Here is a 16,214-nt window from a genome sequence, read left to right as displayed (position 1 = left end):
AAAAAGTGCCGGTATCTCAACTACAGCCATACCACTTTGGATACGCCCAATCTCGTCTGATCTTGGATGCTAAGCAGTGTTGGGCCTGGTTAGTACTTGGGTGGGAGACCACATGGGAACACTAGGTGCTGTAGGTTTTTTCCCATTAATGGCAAATTGTTTTTTTTTTTAAACTATTTTTATTAAGCACTTTCATGTACATTATAAAATGTTTTGTTACAATAGTTGAACATCATTTCAATAAAGTAAATTTATACATCACATTATGACATTGACTGTTAATTTCACAGTATTTGGATTTTCGTATCCATTATAGTCAGGATGTATTTATCGTTGTTTTGTTCAGTTCTCACAAGTAAGTGTGTTATGACAATCAATATTTTTTCACAGAGCGATGTTCTAGTAATTCACTGATGTTAGCAACATTTTAAATTAATTATGAGTACAAGGTGTTGTCTTAGAAAAAATAAATAAAAACAAACATAAATAAAAGTAAGTCCGGAAGTGGACCTATAAAATCAAAAAGGTGTGCTCCTCTCTCTCGCCCCCCCACCCCGCCCCCTCCAGCCCCCAAAAGGAAAGGGGAAACAAAATGAATAATGATAAAATGTAGAGATGAGAAAACTATGTCACAGCCACAGGGTGATCTTCGGCTATCACGCGTAATAGGTACCAGGATGTGTCTTTTAGGCTTTTGTGTATTTGTTGTCTCACTTCTAAAGATAATGTGGCTATGTAACTTTCCCACATTGAGAAGAATTTTTTAACCTTGGATTCCTTACTTAAAGTGGTCTCGACCCAATCCATTCTAAAAAGATGAAAAAGTTTATGTTTAAATAAGGGAAACGTTGGGGGAGATGATGATGTCCATTCCTGCAGTATGGTTTTTCTTGCGGCTGCACTAATGGCGAGTAATAGGTCTTTACAACCTTTTGTTACTCTTAGGTCTGAGGGGATTACGCCTAACACTGCCCAGTCGTCTACAAATGGGACATAGTTTACTAGGTGGGTTTCTGCGTACCTCTTTATTTGGAGCCAGAAGCTTCTGACCATTGGGCATGCCCAGAAGCAGTGATAAAGATCCGCCTCCAGTTCCCCACATCTATAGCAAGCGCTCGAATTTGTTCGGCCCATTAAATGGCTCCGATGGGGTGATAGGTAGGCCCTGTGGTATATGTTGAGGAACATCTCAACGTACGAAGAGGAGGGTAATGTTTTGCAGGATTTTAGTAAGAATTTCATTAGGTCGTCCGTGTCATATTGTGGGAATTTTAGTGTCCATTGAGCTATGCCTTGCTTACTAGATGTGTAATCTAGAATGGTTCGGAAGTGTTGATAATAGCAGGATATAGCTTTTTTCTCAAGGGGTGGTTGTAGTAGGAGGGTATCAATGGTATTGCTCCAATCTTTGTCTGAGAAGTGGCGAACTACCATGGAAACGTAGTGCTGGGCTTGTAGGAAGGCCAGAGGGTGTCCCATTAAGCAGGGGAATTTTTCCCCTGCCTCTGAGAAGGTTAGGGGTCTACGCGCTGATCTGTCAACCAGTGATCCAATGCCCGTGACGCCCCCCACTCTCCATATATTGAACGGGTATGTAGCGGACCCTTCCTGGAAGTCTGTGTTGTTTATGAATGGAAGGTGTATTGATTTGTGTGAGTTTAGACCTGCTTGGCCTCTCACCCAGTGCCATGTTTTTTTTGTGTTCCATATTAAAGGGTTTTCCTGTGACTGTTTAGGGACCTCTTGGTCATGAAGGTGTAGGAATGACAGCAGGCATCTCCCCGGAACCATCTCCCTCTCCAGGGAGGTGCACGTGTAATATTCTGTCCCGGCTAACCAATCTGAAAGGTAACGGAACATTGTGGCTTTATTGTATTGCCTAATATCTGGCAGGCCCAAGCCGCCGTTCCATTTAGGTTGTTGTAGTTTTATTAGGCCTATTTTAGGTCTGCCATTGTTCCATATGAACTCTCTGACATTTTTGTTAAAAGTTTTGATGTCCTTTGGGGAGATGTATAGGGGTAGTCCTTGCAGGAGGTACATTATTCGTGGAAATGTAACCATCTTGATTAAATTTATTCTCCCAATGTAGGAGATGGGTAGGTTTTTCCAATGTTTTAGCTCCTCATAGGCTTGTTGGAATGTGGGGCCATAATTTAATTTATAAAGCTGTCCTAGATGTCGGGGGATTTGCGTGCCTAGGTAGGTAAATGAATTGGTGGCCCAAACCAATGGTACACTTTTGGTGAAATCAGAGGGTAGGGGGTGCGATGTCAGGGAAAGTGCCTTGGATTTTTGCATGTTGATTGCGAAGCCCGATATTTCTTTGAAGTGTTCAAATAGTTGTATGATATGATGGAGAGACTCCGTCGGGTTAGAAATGTATAGTAAGATATCATCCGCAAAGGCGGTGAGCTTTACAACCTTGGACCCGATTGATATGCCCCTGAAGATGGGATCGGCTTCCAGGAGGCGTAAAAATGGGTCCAATGCCAGGTTAAATAACAGAGGTGATAAAGGGCAACCCTGGCGGGTGCCTCTGTGCATTTCTATTGGATCACCAAGGGTACCATTTATCATGATTCTAGTTGTGGGGGAGTTATATAGATATTTAATAAAACCAATCAATGTTGTGTTAAAACCTCTTTGTTCTAAGGTTTGAAAGAGGTGGGACCACAGAACCGTGTCAAAGGCTTTTATGGTGTCAAGGCTTAGTAGAATATTGGTGTGGGTGTTGGTGAGGGTGGACGATGCCACCGCTGCTATGGCTGTTCTTATGCCTTTCACTGAGTGCCTTCCACGGATAAATCCTAGTTGAGTTGGTGTGAGGAGGTCAGGGAGTATTATTTGCATCCTGTCTGCTATGATTTTGGCCAATAATTTGATATCTGTGTTTATTAGACTAATGGGCCTGTAGGATTCCACTAGTTGGGGATCCTTCTGTGGTTTGGGTAATAATATGGTGGTCGTGTTTGTTAAATGTAGGAAGGGAGTGTGGTGTGTGAGGAGGTTATTAAATAGGTCTGTGAGTGCCGGGGCTAGTTGGTGCTGGAGGAGTTTAAAATATTCGTTTGAAAGGCCGTCTGGGCCAGGGGATTTTCCCAGATGGGAAGAGGTGATTGCCTTCAACACCTCCTCTAGGTTTATGGGTTCTGTCATTGAGTCGCTTTGTGATGGGGTTAGTTTTGGGAGGTGTAGGTCGTGAAATAAATCTGTTCGGCTTGCAGGGTCTGCTGTGTGGTCTCTATATAATGTTGTGAAGTATTTTTCGAATTCTTTGAGTATGTCGGGGGTGTTAGTAGATAATTGTCCGGATTGTGGGTTGCGTATTGCAGTCACGTATGTACGTTTGTGTTTGGGTTTGGACATGTTGGCCAACAGTTTGCCGGCCTTATTACCCCATCTAAAGAATTTTTGTTTTGTGTAGAGTACATCTTTTTTGGCCTGTTCCAGTAAATGGGTATCTAGGAGTTGTTTTGCTTCCTGGTATTTAAGTAGTAAGGTTGGTGTAGGGTTATTTTTATAGTTTTGCAGGGCGGAATTCATTGAACTTGAAAGGCATTTGTAAGAGGCTGTGGCTGCTTTGCGTTGCCTTGATACATAGTCTATGATTTGACCCCTTAAAACTGCTTTGGAGGCGCCCCAGAATATAGTAGGAGTGTCCCAAGAGTCAATGTTATCGTCCTGATAGTTCATCCAGGACGCCAACAAGAACTCCCTGAATTTGTCTGAGTTGTATAAGTATGCCGGGAAGCGCCATTGTCTGCTGCCTCCGTAATTAAATGATGGTGTTATTTGGAGTGTGATAGGGGCATGGTCCGATATTAGTATAGGGTGGATATCTGCTTTGACCACTTTAGAAGTTAAGTGATCTGCTAAGTAGAGTGTGTCTATGCGTGACCATGTGCTGTGAGCCGCTGAGTAAAAAGTGTATGTGTTGTCTGTGGGGTTAAGCAGACGCCATATGTCTGTGAGCTGTAGTGTTGTTTTAAGAGACTGATATTGGGTCCATATTGTCTGGTTGATTCGCTGGGCTGGTTGTCTATCTCTGGTCGGGTCTTCTACAGAATTAAAATCTCCAGCCAATATTATGGAGTGGTTCGAGCGTTGTGATAGTAGACCAATTATCTTTCCTATAAAATCTTGTTGATTTGTGTTTGGTGCGTAAATATTCACTAACGTGTATTTGTTGCCCCAGATTTCCACGTCCATAATGATGTATCTACCATTTGGATCGGTCATGGTTGACAGAACAGTGTAGTTTACGTTTTTACGGAATATTATAGCCACTCCTCTGACCTTCCTATTGAAGTTAGCCGTTATGCATTGGTCTATCCATGGGGCGCGTAATGTGGCGGTTTCCCCCTCTTTCCAATGCGTCTCCTGCAGGAGAACAACATCGGGGTTAAATCTTTTTAGGTGTGTGGTGACACGCTTGCGCTTAACTACTGAATTCAGCCCCCCCACGTTCCATGATAAGAATTTTAAGGTATTAGGCGTAATTGTTGTGTTTTTGGTGTTGTTGGGATTTATCTTTGTGTTAGCCTATGCCCGTCCGGGCGTGATTATGTGTTGGAAGTTGTTCCTGTATCTGTGCACCAGTCCCCGTCCCAGCAAGCGGGGTGAGTGCGAAAAGTAAGAGGGGTGTTTCGCCTGGGCGAGGAGGGAGAGGCCGAGAGAGAGAGCAAAACATAACAAAATTCAAACAAAGCATTTTGATAAACAAATAGTGCTGTAACCACCAATTTCTAACTTTTCCTATTGGAAACCAACCAATGACAGGCATCCTCTTCTTTGAGGTGCGCGTCTATTATATTCAAAAATGTAACATGTAATTAAGTGAACTTAACTAAAAGGTACAATGGGATTCCACTCCCATGTGAAATCATATTTCTGCTTATTTCCATAAAATCTTATTTACCATCTGCGTTTTTTTTTTTTTTTTTTTTTTTTATGATTATCTTTTTTTTTTTTTCCTTTATAGCAATATCTGTTGTGTGTGGTTTTCGCCAATTATCTCAGGGCAGGTTCTCTCCAGTTTGTATGACGTTAACATTCTTGCGTCATCTATTTGGAGGGTGTGCTTCGTCAGCTTGTATGGCAAAATGGGCTTTGGCTTGTTGGGGGTCAATAAAGTAGCGTGCCTGTCCCCCGTCCTCAACCCTTAATTTTGCAGGATATAATAGTGCAAATTTTACATTGTGATTGTGCAGCCAGCGGCAGACCTCTGCAAAATCCCGTCTTTTTTGCGTTACTGTGGCCGAAAAGTCCTGGAAAATCAGGATCTTGAAGCCGTTCACCTCCAAAGAAGGGATTCTGCGGTATGCTGTAAGGATTTTGTCTTTCATTCTGTAGTCTAGAAACTTAGCTATGACTGGCCTTGATCTGGCATTCTGGGCTGCTCTATCCGGGCCTATCCTGTGCGCTCTCTCTACGTATGGGAGTATTGTCGGGTCTGAAATCTGTAACTTTTCAGGGATAGTTACTGTAATTAGGTCCACAAGGGATTGGCCTGTAATCTGCTCGGGAATCCCCACGTAGCGTAGATTGCTCCGTCTATTACGATTTTCCAAATCGTCTATTTTGGCCAGCAGAGATTGCACAGTGTCGGATTGGGATGTAATGTCCCTTTGCATGCTATGGGTTTGATCTTCAATGTCGCTAACCCTGCTTTCTACTGTGGTTAGTCTAGCAGAGTTGGTATCTATTTTGGCCAATGCTGCGTCGAATGAGGATTGGAGAGTGTCTAGTTTTTTCTCTAGTTGTGGCATGAGAATTTTAGAGATTTCATGGGCCATGTCTACTACCGTAGACGGGGCCTGTAATGTGGAGAGGTTTGCAGATGGGTTTTCAGTATTATCTTCCAGTTCCTCGCTATAGGACGAGGATGGAAGGGCTTGTTTTCCCTGTTGTTGAGTTTTTTTGCCCATTTTTTTTGGTGTAGGGTTTGTATCAGGAGTGGTATGGATTACTTTGCGAAGGTATCTTTCCATGCCCTGGAGGGCTACTCAAGAACAGGGGTTTGTCTTGCTAGGATTTAGAAGATTATATGGCAAGCAGAAGGAATCTTAAGTGAGACGTTGTGGGAGTGGTAATCCCATGCGGTCCGCCGCTGTTCAATGCATTTTATAATCTGGCAGCATAGTTAATATGCTATGGGCTTTGGTAGAATAATAAATCGTGGCTTAAAGAGGCCGTAGACTTTGTTTAGTATATTAGGTTTAGCTATAGTATGCGTACTGTTATGCTGGGAGCCTCGCTGGTGGGATGTTGAGAGGGGCCACCTCGTGTCCAAGTTTTACCAGGCTGTATTTACCAGTGACTCATTTAAAAGAATAAGTAAACCGTTTTTATGATAATAGTTCCTTCTAAGGATTACACGTGGACCCAGATAGGCCCTGTGGTGGGAAGAAAAATAATATAGAGTAAACAATTCTTGAAAATGTCTAATTGCAACCATATGTTTTCTACTTTGCTTCAGCTCCTATTAGTTGAATTGCTTAAGGTATTTGTAATACGGGTAAATTCCCCTAGAGGGCAGCAGAGTATAGGCAATGATCATATATGGTCCATTAGTGAGAAAGAAAAAGCATGAGAACACCTTGTTCTACCAGGCACCTTTGTGCCTTATCAAACCTGTATTCTGCGGTAGAGTTCCTTAGAGGTTCAGTTTATGTTTAGTTTTGCCTGTATTATGCTTGGCTTGATTATGCCGCAGTTTTCAAAAAGTCCAGCAAGGAGATTGGGTGCTGTATGCGGGCTTCCAAATGGGATTAACAGTATACCGCTGGATCAATAGGTATCAGTATCTAATAATTATGGAAAGTAGTCCCGGTGCTTCTTATGGTATATGGGTGTCTTGTGTGGATTTTTTTTCCACGAGGGGTATTTAGTTCTGGGTCACCAGAAGTTATCAGTCAGGGCCCAATGTTCCAAAACCTTTATGGGGAGAGTGTGAGGGGTAAAGTCCCTTTGGTTGCTGTAGGGGGTTTGGGCTGGCTGGGGGGTGTTATTTTGATTCCAAATAGTGTCCCCTCTCTTTTCCGGCGTGTCAGCTGGCACAGTGGGCTAAGTGGCGGGCAGATCCCCTGGTTTTCCTCACGTGGAGGGCCAAGGGGTATTTAGGTAGGGCTCAGTGACAGTCAATTAGGCGGGGCTCACCCAGTTCACTGTGATCACAGGTCTCAGGTTATGTGTCTGAGGTTATGTCGCAGGGCAATAGGGAGAGGTACGGGGGAAAAAAAGGGGGGGGGGGCGGGCTGGTGGGTAGGTGGCTGGAGGGAGGCCCAGGCAAGGGTTAGGGGGTCTGGGTTAGGGTTGTTTTTTTGTTACCGTCTCCTTGCCGCTGCTCCCGCTGTCTCTTTCACCTCTCTTGCTGCAGCCAGCGGGGGTTGAGCCGGCAGATCTTTTCGGTTAGAAGAGGGTTCCTCTAGTGGTCTGGTGTCGGTGCCTCTGCGCCCCCTCCGGGAAGGTCTCTCTGCAGCCGTCCAGTCAGTGGGAGTTGCGCTGTTTGGATCGCAGTTCGGCAGGTCCTCTCAGCCTGGGGAGGGTCCCTCCGATCGCTTGGCGTCTGTGCTTCCACCTCCGCTGGGTGCTTTCCCCGTCGTCGTCTCCCGGTCAGCGTCTGGACCGCCGCCTGGCAGGTCTCCACAGCTCGAAGGGCGCTCCCCTGGCTCCCCGGCTTTGGCGCCTCTGCACTCCCCGCCTGTGACGTCCTCGGCCACCTCCAAGATGGCCGCGCTCTCCTCCCGTGGCCGCGGGTCTGTTAGAGCCGGGTGTTCCCCGTACCTTTTCTGTTGTTCGGAAAGGTCTTCTGGGGGCAGTGAGCCGCACGTTCCGGTGACCTCGCGGCAGTTGACGTTTCGCGGTCTGTGCCTCTGTCGACTCCCGGTAAGAGGGGGGGGGGGAGGCGCTGCTCTCGGGTCCGGGGATGTGGGGTTAATTCACGGCTGTTCGGTTTGTCCCCGACCAGGGGTCAAGGTTGTGATGTGGGGATGGTTGGTTTGTTTCCCTATGGCTTGCTTGATAGCACGCCAGGTTTCGCGCCCAGGGCTGGGCGGTCATGCAGGCCTCCGCTTGTTCGGGCCAGACTCCGGTGGCAGGATAGGTTTTAGCTCCTCCAAGGGTATTTGCAGGATCAGTGTAATCCTTACTCCTAATATCTTTCGTTAGGTAACCCTTGGATTTGTTATATTAGGCGATGGAGATGGATGAATTTCTTCTTGATAGAGGAGCTGGTTAAGATGCGGCCGCTCTTGGCGCCCCGCCCACCGGAAGTTCTGGCAAATTGTTTTTATTCTCTTGCTATTTAAATTGGAAACTTTTTATTTTTATTGCCAATACAGACATTTGGGACAGGTCAAACAGACACAATAGCCATCACCTAAAAACTTACCACACTGTTTAGGCCCAATTCCAACTGCTTTTGGGAGCTAAACAGTGTTGAGCCTCTTTAGTAGTTTAATTTGAGACCACCTGCTAATATCATGTCCTGTAGGTCTTTTTACATTACCAACACATGATTTTTTTCAGTAAGCCAATATAGTTAGGAAACTTTTTTATTAGCTTACCTGGTTATAGAAGTAGAAGATGGCAAAAAAGTGCCAGTATCTCACCTACAGCCATACCACATTGGATACGCCCAATCTCGTCTGATCTTGGAAGCTAAGCAGTGTTGGGCCTGGTTAGTACTTGGGTGGGAGACCACATGGGAACACCAGGTGCTGTAGGTTTTTCCCATTACTGGCAAATTGTTTTTATTCTCCAGCTTTTTAAATTGGAAACTTTTTTCTCTTTATTGACAGTACAGACATTTGGAAGAGGTCAAACAGACACAATAGCCATCACCTAAAAACTTACCACACTGTTTAGGCCCAATTCCAACTGCTTTTGGCAGCTAAACAGTGTTGAGCCTCTTAAGTAGTTTAATTTGAGACCACCTGCTAATATCATGTCCTGTAGGTCTTTTTACATTACCAACACATGATTTTTTTCAGTAAGCCAATATAGTTAGGAAACTTTTTTATTAGCTTACCTGGTTATAGAAGTAGAAGATGGCAAAAAAGTGCCTGTATCGCACCTACAGCCATACCACATTGGATACGCCCAATCTCGTCTGATCTTGGAAGCTAAGCAGTGTTGGGCCTGGTTAGTACTTGGGTGGGAGACCACATGGGAACACCAGGTGCTGTAGGTTTTTCCCATTACTGGCAAATTGTTTTTATTCTCCAGCTTTTTAAATTGGAAACTTTTTTCTCTTTATTGACAGTACAGACATTTGGAAGAGGTCAAACAGACACAATAGCCATCACCTAAAAACTTACCACACTGTTTAGGCCCAATTCCAACTGCTTTTGGCAGCTAAACAGTGTTGAGCCTCTTAAGTAGTTTAATTTGAGACCACCTGCTAATATCATGTCCTGTAGGTCTTTTTACATTACCAACACATGATTTTTTTCAGTAAGGCAATACAGTTAGGAAACTTTTTTATTAGCTTTCCTGGTTATAGAAGTAGAAGAGGGCAAAAAAGTGCCGGTATCTCACCTACAGCCATTCCACATTGGATACGCCCAATCTCGTCTGATCTTGGAAGCTAAGCAGTGTTGGGCCTGGTTAGTACTTGGGTGGGAGACCACATGGGAACACCAGGTGCTGTAGGTTTTTTCCCATTAATGGCAAATTGTTTTTATTCTCTTGCTATTTAAATTGGAAACTTTTTATTTTTATTGCCAATACAGACATTTGGGACAGGTCAAACAGACACAATAGCCATCACCTAAAAACTTACCACACTGTTTAGGCCCAATTCCAACTGCTTTTGGCAGCTAAACAGTGTTGAGCCTCTTTAGTAGTTTAATTTGAGACCACTTGCTAATATCATGTCCTGTAGGTCTTTTTACATTACCAACACATGATTTTTTTCAGTAAGGCAATACAGTTAGGAAACTTTTTTATTAGCTTACCTGTTTATAGAAGAAGAAGAGGGCAAAAAGGTGCTAGTATCTCACCTACAGCCATACCAGATTGGATACGCCTGATCTTGGAAGCTAAGCAGTGTTGGGCCTGGTTAGTACTTGGGTGGGAGACCACATGGGAACACCAGGTGCTGTAGGTTTTTCCCATTACTGGCAAATTGTTTTTATTCTCTAGCTTTTTAAATTGGAAACTTTTTTCTCTTTATTGACAGTACAGACATTTGGAAGAGGTCAAACAGACACAATAGCCATCACCTAAAAACTTACCACACTGTTTAGGCCCAATTCCAACTGCTTTTGGCAGCTAAACAGTGTTGAGCCTCTTTAGTAGTTTAATTTGAGACCACCTGCTAATATCTTGTCCTGTAGGTCTTTTTACATTACCAACACATGATTTTTTTCAATAAGCCAATATAGTTAGGGAACTTTTTTATTAGCTTACCTTGTTATAGAAGTAGAAGAGGGCAAAAAAGTGCCTGGATCTCACCTACAGCCATACCACATTGGATACGCCCAATCTCGTCTGATCTTGGAAGCTAAGCAGTGTTGGGCCTGGTTAGTACTTGGGTGGGAGACCACATGGGAACACCAGGTGCTGTAGGTTTTTCCCATTACTGGCAAATTGTTTTTATTCTATAGCTTTCTAAATTGGAAACTTTTTCTCTTTATTGACAGTACAGACATTTGGAAGAGGTCAAACAGACACAATAGCCATCACCTAAAAACTTACCACACTGTTTAGGCCCAATTCCAACTGCTTTTGGCTGCTAAACAGTGTTGAGCCTCTTTAGTAGTTTAATTTGAGACCACCTGCTAATATCATGTCCTGTAGGTCTTTTTACATTACCAACACATGATTTTTTTCAGTAAGGCAATACAGTTAGGAAACTTTTTTATTAGCTTACCTGGTTATAGAAGTAGAAGAGGGCAAAAAAGTGCCGGTATCTCAACTACAGCCATACCACATTCGATATGCCCAATCTCGTCTGATCTTGGAAGCTAAGCAGTGTTGGGCCTGGTTAGTACTTGGGTGGGAGACCACATGGGAACACCAGGTGCTGTAGGTTTTTCCCATTACTGGCAAATTGTTTTTATTCTCTAGCTTTTTAAATTGGAAACTTTTTTCTCTTTATTGACAGTACAGACATTTGGAAGAGGTCAAACAGACACAATAGCCATCACCTAAAAACTTACCACACTGTTTAGGCCCAATTCCAACTGCTTTTGGCAGCTAAACAGTGTTGAGCCTCTTTAGTAGTTTAATTTGAGACCACCTGCTAATATCATGTCCTGTAGGTCTTTTTACATTACCAACACATGATTTTTTTCAGTAAGGCAATACAGTTAGGAAACTTTTTTATTAGCTTACCTGGTCTTAGAAGTAGAAGAGGGCAAAAAAGTGCCGGTATCTCACCTACAGCCATACCACATTGGATACGCCCAATCTCATCTGATCTTGGAAGCTAAGCAGTGTTGGGCCTGGTTAGTACTTGGGTGGGAGACCACATGGGAACACCAGGTGCTGTAGGTTTTTTCCGATTAATGGCAAATTGTTTTTATTCTCTTGCTATTTAAATTGGAAACTTTTTATTTTTATTGCCAATACAGACATTTGGGACAGGTCAAACAGACACAATAGCCATCACCTAAAAACTTACCACACTGTTTAGGCCCAATTCCAACTGCTTTTGGCAGCTAAACAGTGTTGAGCCTCTTTAGTAGTTTAATTTGAGACCACCTGCTAATATCATGTCCTGTAGGTCTTTTTACATTACCAACACATGATTTTTTTCAGTAAGGCAATACAGTTAGGAAACTTTTTTATTCGCTTACCTGGTTATAGAAGTAGAAGAGGGCAAAAAAGTGCCAGTATCTCACCTACAGCCATACCACATTGGATACGCCCAATCTCGTCTGATCTTGGAAGCTAAGCAGTGTTGGGCCTGGTTAGTACTTGGGTGGGAGACCACATGGGAACACCAGGTGCTGTAGGTTTTTTCCCATTAATGGCAAATTGTTTTTATTCTCTTGCTATTTAAATTGGAAACTTTTTATTTTTTATTGCCAATACAGACATTTGGGACAGGTCAAACAGACACAATAGCCATCACCTAAAAACTTACCACACTGTTTAGGCCCAATTCCAACTGCTTTTTGGAGCTAAACAGTGTTGAGCCTCTTTAGTAGTTTAATTGGAGACCACCTGCTAATATCATGTCCTGTAGGTCTTTTTACATTACCAACACATGATTTTTTTCAGTAAGGCAATACAGTTAGGAAACTTTTTTATTCGCTTACCTGGTTATAGAAGTAGAAGAGGGCAAAAAAGTGCCTGTAAATCACCTACAGCCATACCACATTGGATTCGCCTGATCTTGGAAGCTAAGCAGTGTTGGGCATGGTTAGTACTTTGGTGGGAGACCACATGGGAACACCAGGTGCTGTAGGTTTTTTCCCATTAATGGCAAATTGTTTTTATTCTCTTGCTATTTAAATTGGAAACTTTTTATTTTTTATTGCCAATACAGACATTTGGGACAGGTCAAACAGACACAATAGCCATCACCTAAAAACTTACCACACTGTTTAGGCCCAATTCCAACTGCTTTTGGCAGCTAAACAGTGTTGAGCCTCTTTAGTAGTTTAATTTGAGACCACCTGCTAATATCATGTCCTGTAGGTCTTTTTACATTACCAACACATGATTTTTTTCAGTAAGCCAATATAGTTAGGAAACTTTTTTATTAGCTTACCTGGTTATAGAAGTAGAAGAGGGCAAAAAAGTGCCTGTATCTCACCTACAGCTATACCACATTGGATACGCCCAATCTCGTCTGATCTTGGAAGCTAAGCAGTGTTGGGCCTGGTTAGTACTTGGGTGGGAGACCACATGGGAACACAAGGTGCTGTAGGTTTTTCCCATTACTGGCAAATTGTTTTTATTCTCTAGCTTTTTAAATTGGAAACTTTTTTCTCTTTATTGACAGTACAGACATTTGGAAGAGGTCAAACAGACACAATAGCCATCACCTAAAAACTTACCACACTGTTTAGGCCCAATTCCAACTGCTTTTGGCAGCTAAACAGTGTTGAGCCTCTTTAGTAGTTTAATTTGAGACCACCTGCTAATATCTTGTCCTGTAGGTCTTTTTACATTACCAACACATGATTTTTTTCAATAAGCCAATATAGTTAGGGAACTTTTTTATTAGCTTACCTTTTTATAGAAGTAGAAGAGGGCAAAAAATTGCCTGTATCTCACCTACAGCCATACCACATTGGATACGCCTGATCTTGGAAGCTAAGCAGTGTTGGGCATGGTTAGTACTTGGGTGGGAGACCACATGGGAACACCAGGTGCTGTAGGTTTTTTCCCATTAATGGCAAATTGTTTTTATTCTCTTGCTATTTAAATTGGAAACTTTTTATTTTTTATTGCCAATACAGACATTTGGGAAGGTCAAACAGACACAATAGCCATCACCTAAAAACTTACCACACTGTTTAGGCCCAATTCCAACTGCTTTTGGCAGCTAAACAGTGTTGAGCCTCTTTAGTAGTTTAATTTGAGACCACCTGCTAATATCATGTCCTGTAGGTCTTTTTACATTACCAACACATGATTTTTTTCAGTAAGGCAATACAGTTAGGAAACTTTTTTATTAGCTTACCTGGTTATAGAAGTAGAAGAGGGCAAAAAAGTGCCTGGATCTCACCTACAGCCATACCACATTGGATACGCCCAATCTCGTCTGATCTTGGAAGCTAAGCAGTGTTGGGCCTGGTTAGTACTTGGGTGGGAGACCACATGGGAACACCAGGTGCTGTAGGTTTTTCCCATTACTGGCAAATTGTTTTTATTCTATAGCTTTCTGAATTGGAAACTTTTTCTCTTTATTGACAGTACAGACATTTGGAAGAGGTCAAACAGACACAATAGCCATCAACTAAAAACTTACCACACTGTTTAGGCCCAATTCCAACTGCTTTTGGCTGCTAAACAGTGTTGAGCCTCTTTAGTAGTTTAATTTGAGACCACCTGCTAATATCATGTCCTGTAGGTCTTTTTACATTACCAACACATGATTTTTTTCAGTAAGGCAATACAGTTAGGAAACTTTTTTATTAGCTTACCTGGTTATAGAAGTAGAAGAGTTCAAAAAAGTGCCGGTATCTCAACTACAGCCATACCACATTCGATACGCCCAATCTCGTCTGATCTTGGAAGCTAAGCAGTGTTGGGCCTGGTTAGTACTTGGGTGGGAGACCACATGGGAACACCAGGTGCTGTAGGTTTTTCCCATTACTGGCAAATTGTTTTTATTCTCTAGCTTTTTAAATTGGAAACTTTTTTCTCTTTATTGACAGTACAGACATTTGGAAGAGGTCAAACAGACACAATAGCCATCACCTAAAAACTTACCACACTGTTTAGGCCCAATTCCAACTGCTTTTGGCAGCTAAACATTGTTGAGCCTCTTTAGTAGTTTAATTTGAGACCACCTGCTAATATCATGTCCTGTAGGTCTTTTTACATTACCAACACATGATTTTTTTCAGTAAGGCAATACAGTTAGGAAACTTTTTTATTAGCTTACCTGGTCTTAGAAGTAGAAGAGGGCAAAAAAGTGCCGGTATCTCACCTACAGCCATACCACATTGGATACGCCCAATCTCATCTGATCTTGGAAGCTAAGCAGTGTTGGGCCTGGTTAGTACTTGGGTGGGAGACCACATGGGAACACCAGGTGCTGTAGGTTTTTTCCCATTAATGGCAAATTGTTTTTATTCTCTTGCTATTTAAATTGGAAACTTTTTATTTTTATTGCCAATACAGACATTTGGGACAGGTCAAACAGACACAATAGCCATCACCTAAAAACTTACCACACTGTTTAGGCCCAATTCCAACTGCTTTTGGCAGCTAAACAGTGTTGAGCCTCTTTAGTAGTTTAATTTGAGACCACCTGCTAATATCATGTCCTGTAGGTCTTTTTACATTACCAACACATGATTTTTTTCAGTAAGGCAATACAGTTAGGAAACTTTTTTATTCGCTTACCTGGTTATAGAAGTAGAAGAGGGCAAAAAAGTGCCGGTATCTCAACTACAGCCATAGCACATTGGATACGCCCAATCTCGTCTGATCTTGGAAGCTAAGCAGTGTTGGGCCTGGTTAGTACTTGGGTGGGAGACCACATGGGAACACCAGGTGCTGTAGGTTTTTTCCCATTAATGGCAAATTGTTTTTATTCTATAGCTTTTTAAATTGGAAACTTTTTTCTCTTTATTGACAGTACAGACATTTGGAAGAGGTCAAACAGACACAATAGCCATCACCTAAAAACTTACCACACTGTTTAGGCCCAATTCCAACTGCTTTTGGCAGCTAAACAGTGTTGAGCCTCTTTAGTAGTTTAATTTGAGACCACCTGCTAATATCATGTCCTGTAGGTCTTTTTACATTACCAACACATGATTTTTGTCAGTAAGGCAATACAGTTAGGAAACTTTTTTATTAGCTTACCTGGTTATAGGAGTAGAAGAGGGCAAAAAAGTGCCGGTATCTCAACTACAGCCATACCACATTGGATACGCCCAATCTCGTCTGATCTTGGATGCTAAGCAGTGTTGGGCCTGGTTAGTACTTGGGTGGGAGACCACATGGGAACACTAGGTGCTGTAGGTTTTTTCCCATTAATGGCAAATTGTTTTTATTCTCTTGCTATTTAAATTGGAAACTTTTTATTTTTATTGCCAATACAGACATTTGGGACAGGTCAAACAGACACAATAGCCATCACCTAAAAACTTACCACACTGTTTAGGCCCAATTCCAACTGCTTTTGGGAGCTAAACAGTGTTGAGCCTCTTTAGTAGTTTAATTTGAGACCACCTGCTAATATCATGTCCTGTAGGTCTTTTTACATTACCAACACATGATTTTTTTCAGTAAGCCAATATAGTTAGGAAACTTTTTTATTAGCTTACCTGGTTATAGAAGTAGAAGATGGCAAAAAAGTGCCAGTATCTCACCTACAGCCATACCACATTGGATACGCCCAATCTCGTCTGATCTTGGAAGCTAAGCAGTGTTGGGCCTGGTTACTACTTGGGTGGGAGACCACATGGGAACACCAGGTGCTGTAGGTTTTTCCCATTACTGGCAAATTGTTTTTATTCTCCAGCTTTTTAAATTGGAAACTTTTTTCTCTTTATTGACAGTACAAACATTTGGAA

General features: G+C 42.4%; 15 non-coding genes and 3 pseudogenes across 15 annotated transcripts; all 18 read left to right on the top strand.

Moving 5' to 3' along the window:
* The first annotated feature begins 18 nt into the window (after nucleotides 1-18).
* LOC146039496 (5S ribosomal RNA) lies at nucleotides 19-137 on the top strand. Its single transcript, XR_014462996.1, has one exon. It is a non-coding gene; the product is annotated as a 5S ribosomal RNA (ribosomal RNA).
* An 8,476-nt stretch (nucleotides 138-8,613) lies between these two features.
* On the top strand, nucleotides 8,614-8,732 carry LOC146040266 (5S ribosomal RNA). Its single transcript, XR_014463417.1, has one exon. It is a non-coding gene; the product is annotated as a 5S ribosomal RNA (ribosomal RNA).
* A 345-nt stretch (nucleotides 8,733-9,077) lies between these two features.
* On the top strand, nucleotides 9,078-9,196 carry LOC146040265 (5S ribosomal RNA). Its single transcript, XR_014463416.1, has one exon. It is a non-coding gene; the product is annotated as a 5S ribosomal RNA (ribosomal RNA).
* Nucleotides 9,197-9,541: 345 nt separating this feature from the next.
* LOC146038019 (5S ribosomal RNA) lies at nucleotides 9,542-9,660 on the top strand. Its single transcript, XR_014461646.1, has one exon. It is a non-coding gene; the product is annotated as a 5S ribosomal RNA (ribosomal RNA).
* A 345-nt stretch (nucleotides 9,661-10,005) lies between these two features.
* On the top strand, nucleotides 10,006-10,114 carry LOC146039827 (5S ribosomal RNA; annotated as a pseudogene).
* A 345-nt stretch (nucleotides 10,115-10,459) lies between these two features.
* Nucleotides 10,460-10,578, top strand: LOC146040264 (5S ribosomal RNA). The gene has a single exon (XR_014463415.1). It is a non-coding gene; the product is annotated as a 5S ribosomal RNA (ribosomal RNA).
* Nucleotides 10,579-10,922: 344 nt separating this feature from the next.
* On the top strand, nucleotides 10,923-11,041 carry LOC146039283 (5S ribosomal RNA). Its single transcript, XR_014462801.1, has one exon. It is a non-coding gene; the product is annotated as a 5S ribosomal RNA (ribosomal RNA).
* A 345-nt stretch (nucleotides 11,042-11,386) lies between these two features.
* On the top strand, nucleotides 11,387-11,505 carry LOC146040176 (5S ribosomal RNA). Its single transcript, XR_014463336.1, has one exon. It is a non-coding gene; the product is annotated as a 5S ribosomal RNA (ribosomal RNA).
* Nucleotides 11,506-11,850: 345 nt separating this feature from the next.
* On the top strand, nucleotides 11,851-11,969 carry LOC146040260 (5S ribosomal RNA). The gene has a single exon (XR_014463413.1). It is a non-coding gene; the product is annotated as a 5S ribosomal RNA (ribosomal RNA).
* A 346-nt stretch (nucleotides 11,970-12,315) lies between these two features.
* Nucleotides 12,316-12,424, top strand: LOC146039849 (5S ribosomal RNA; annotated as a pseudogene).
* A 346-nt stretch (nucleotides 12,425-12,770) lies between these two features.
* On the top strand, nucleotides 12,771-12,889 carry LOC146039116 (5S ribosomal RNA). Its single transcript, XR_014462649.1, has one exon. It is a non-coding gene; the product is annotated as a 5S ribosomal RNA (ribosomal RNA).
* A 345-nt stretch (nucleotides 12,890-13,234) lies between these two features.
* Nucleotides 13,235-13,343, top strand: LOC146039823 (5S ribosomal RNA; annotated as a pseudogene).
* Nucleotides 13,344-13,688: 345 nt separating this feature from the next.
* Nucleotides 13,689-13,807, top strand: LOC146040259 (5S ribosomal RNA). The gene has a single exon (XR_014463412.1). It is a non-coding gene; the product is annotated as a 5S ribosomal RNA (ribosomal RNA).
* A 344-nt stretch (nucleotides 13,808-14,151) lies between these two features.
* LOC146039000 (5S ribosomal RNA) lies at nucleotides 14,152-14,270 on the top strand. The gene has a single exon (XR_014462544.1). It is a non-coding gene; the product is annotated as a 5S ribosomal RNA (ribosomal RNA).
* Nucleotides 14,271-14,615: 345 nt separating this feature from the next.
* Nucleotides 14,616-14,734, top strand: LOC146040164 (5S ribosomal RNA). Its single transcript, XR_014463325.1, has one exon. It is a non-coding gene; the product is annotated as a 5S ribosomal RNA (ribosomal RNA).
* Nucleotides 14,735-15,079: 345 nt separating this feature from the next.
* On the top strand, nucleotides 15,080-15,198 carry LOC146039186 (5S ribosomal RNA). Its single transcript, XR_014462714.1, has one exon. It is a non-coding gene; the product is annotated as a 5S ribosomal RNA (ribosomal RNA).
* A 346-nt stretch (nucleotides 15,199-15,544) lies between these two features.
* On the top strand, nucleotides 15,545-15,663 carry LOC146039328 (5S ribosomal RNA). Its single transcript, XR_014462842.1, has one exon. It is a non-coding gene; the product is annotated as a 5S ribosomal RNA (ribosomal RNA).
* Nucleotides 15,664-16,008: 345 nt separating this feature from the next.
* Nucleotides 16,009-16,127, top strand: LOC146038484 (5S ribosomal RNA). Its single transcript, XR_014462072.1, has one exon. It is a non-coding gene; the product is annotated as a 5S ribosomal RNA (ribosomal RNA).
* The last annotated feature ends 87 nt before the right edge of the window (nucleotides 16,128-16,214 follow it).

The sequence above is a fragment of the Crinia signifera genome, chromosome 9, assembly GCF_055691185.1.
Source record: "Crinia signifera chromosome 9, ASM5569118v1, whole genome shotgun sequence".
Taxonomy (NCBI): Eukaryota; Metazoa; Chordata; class Amphibia; order Anura; family Myobatrachidae; genus Crinia; species Crinia signifera.
Note: the sequence above shows the minus strand (reverse complement) of the source record. Positions and strands in the feature narration are given on the sequence as shown.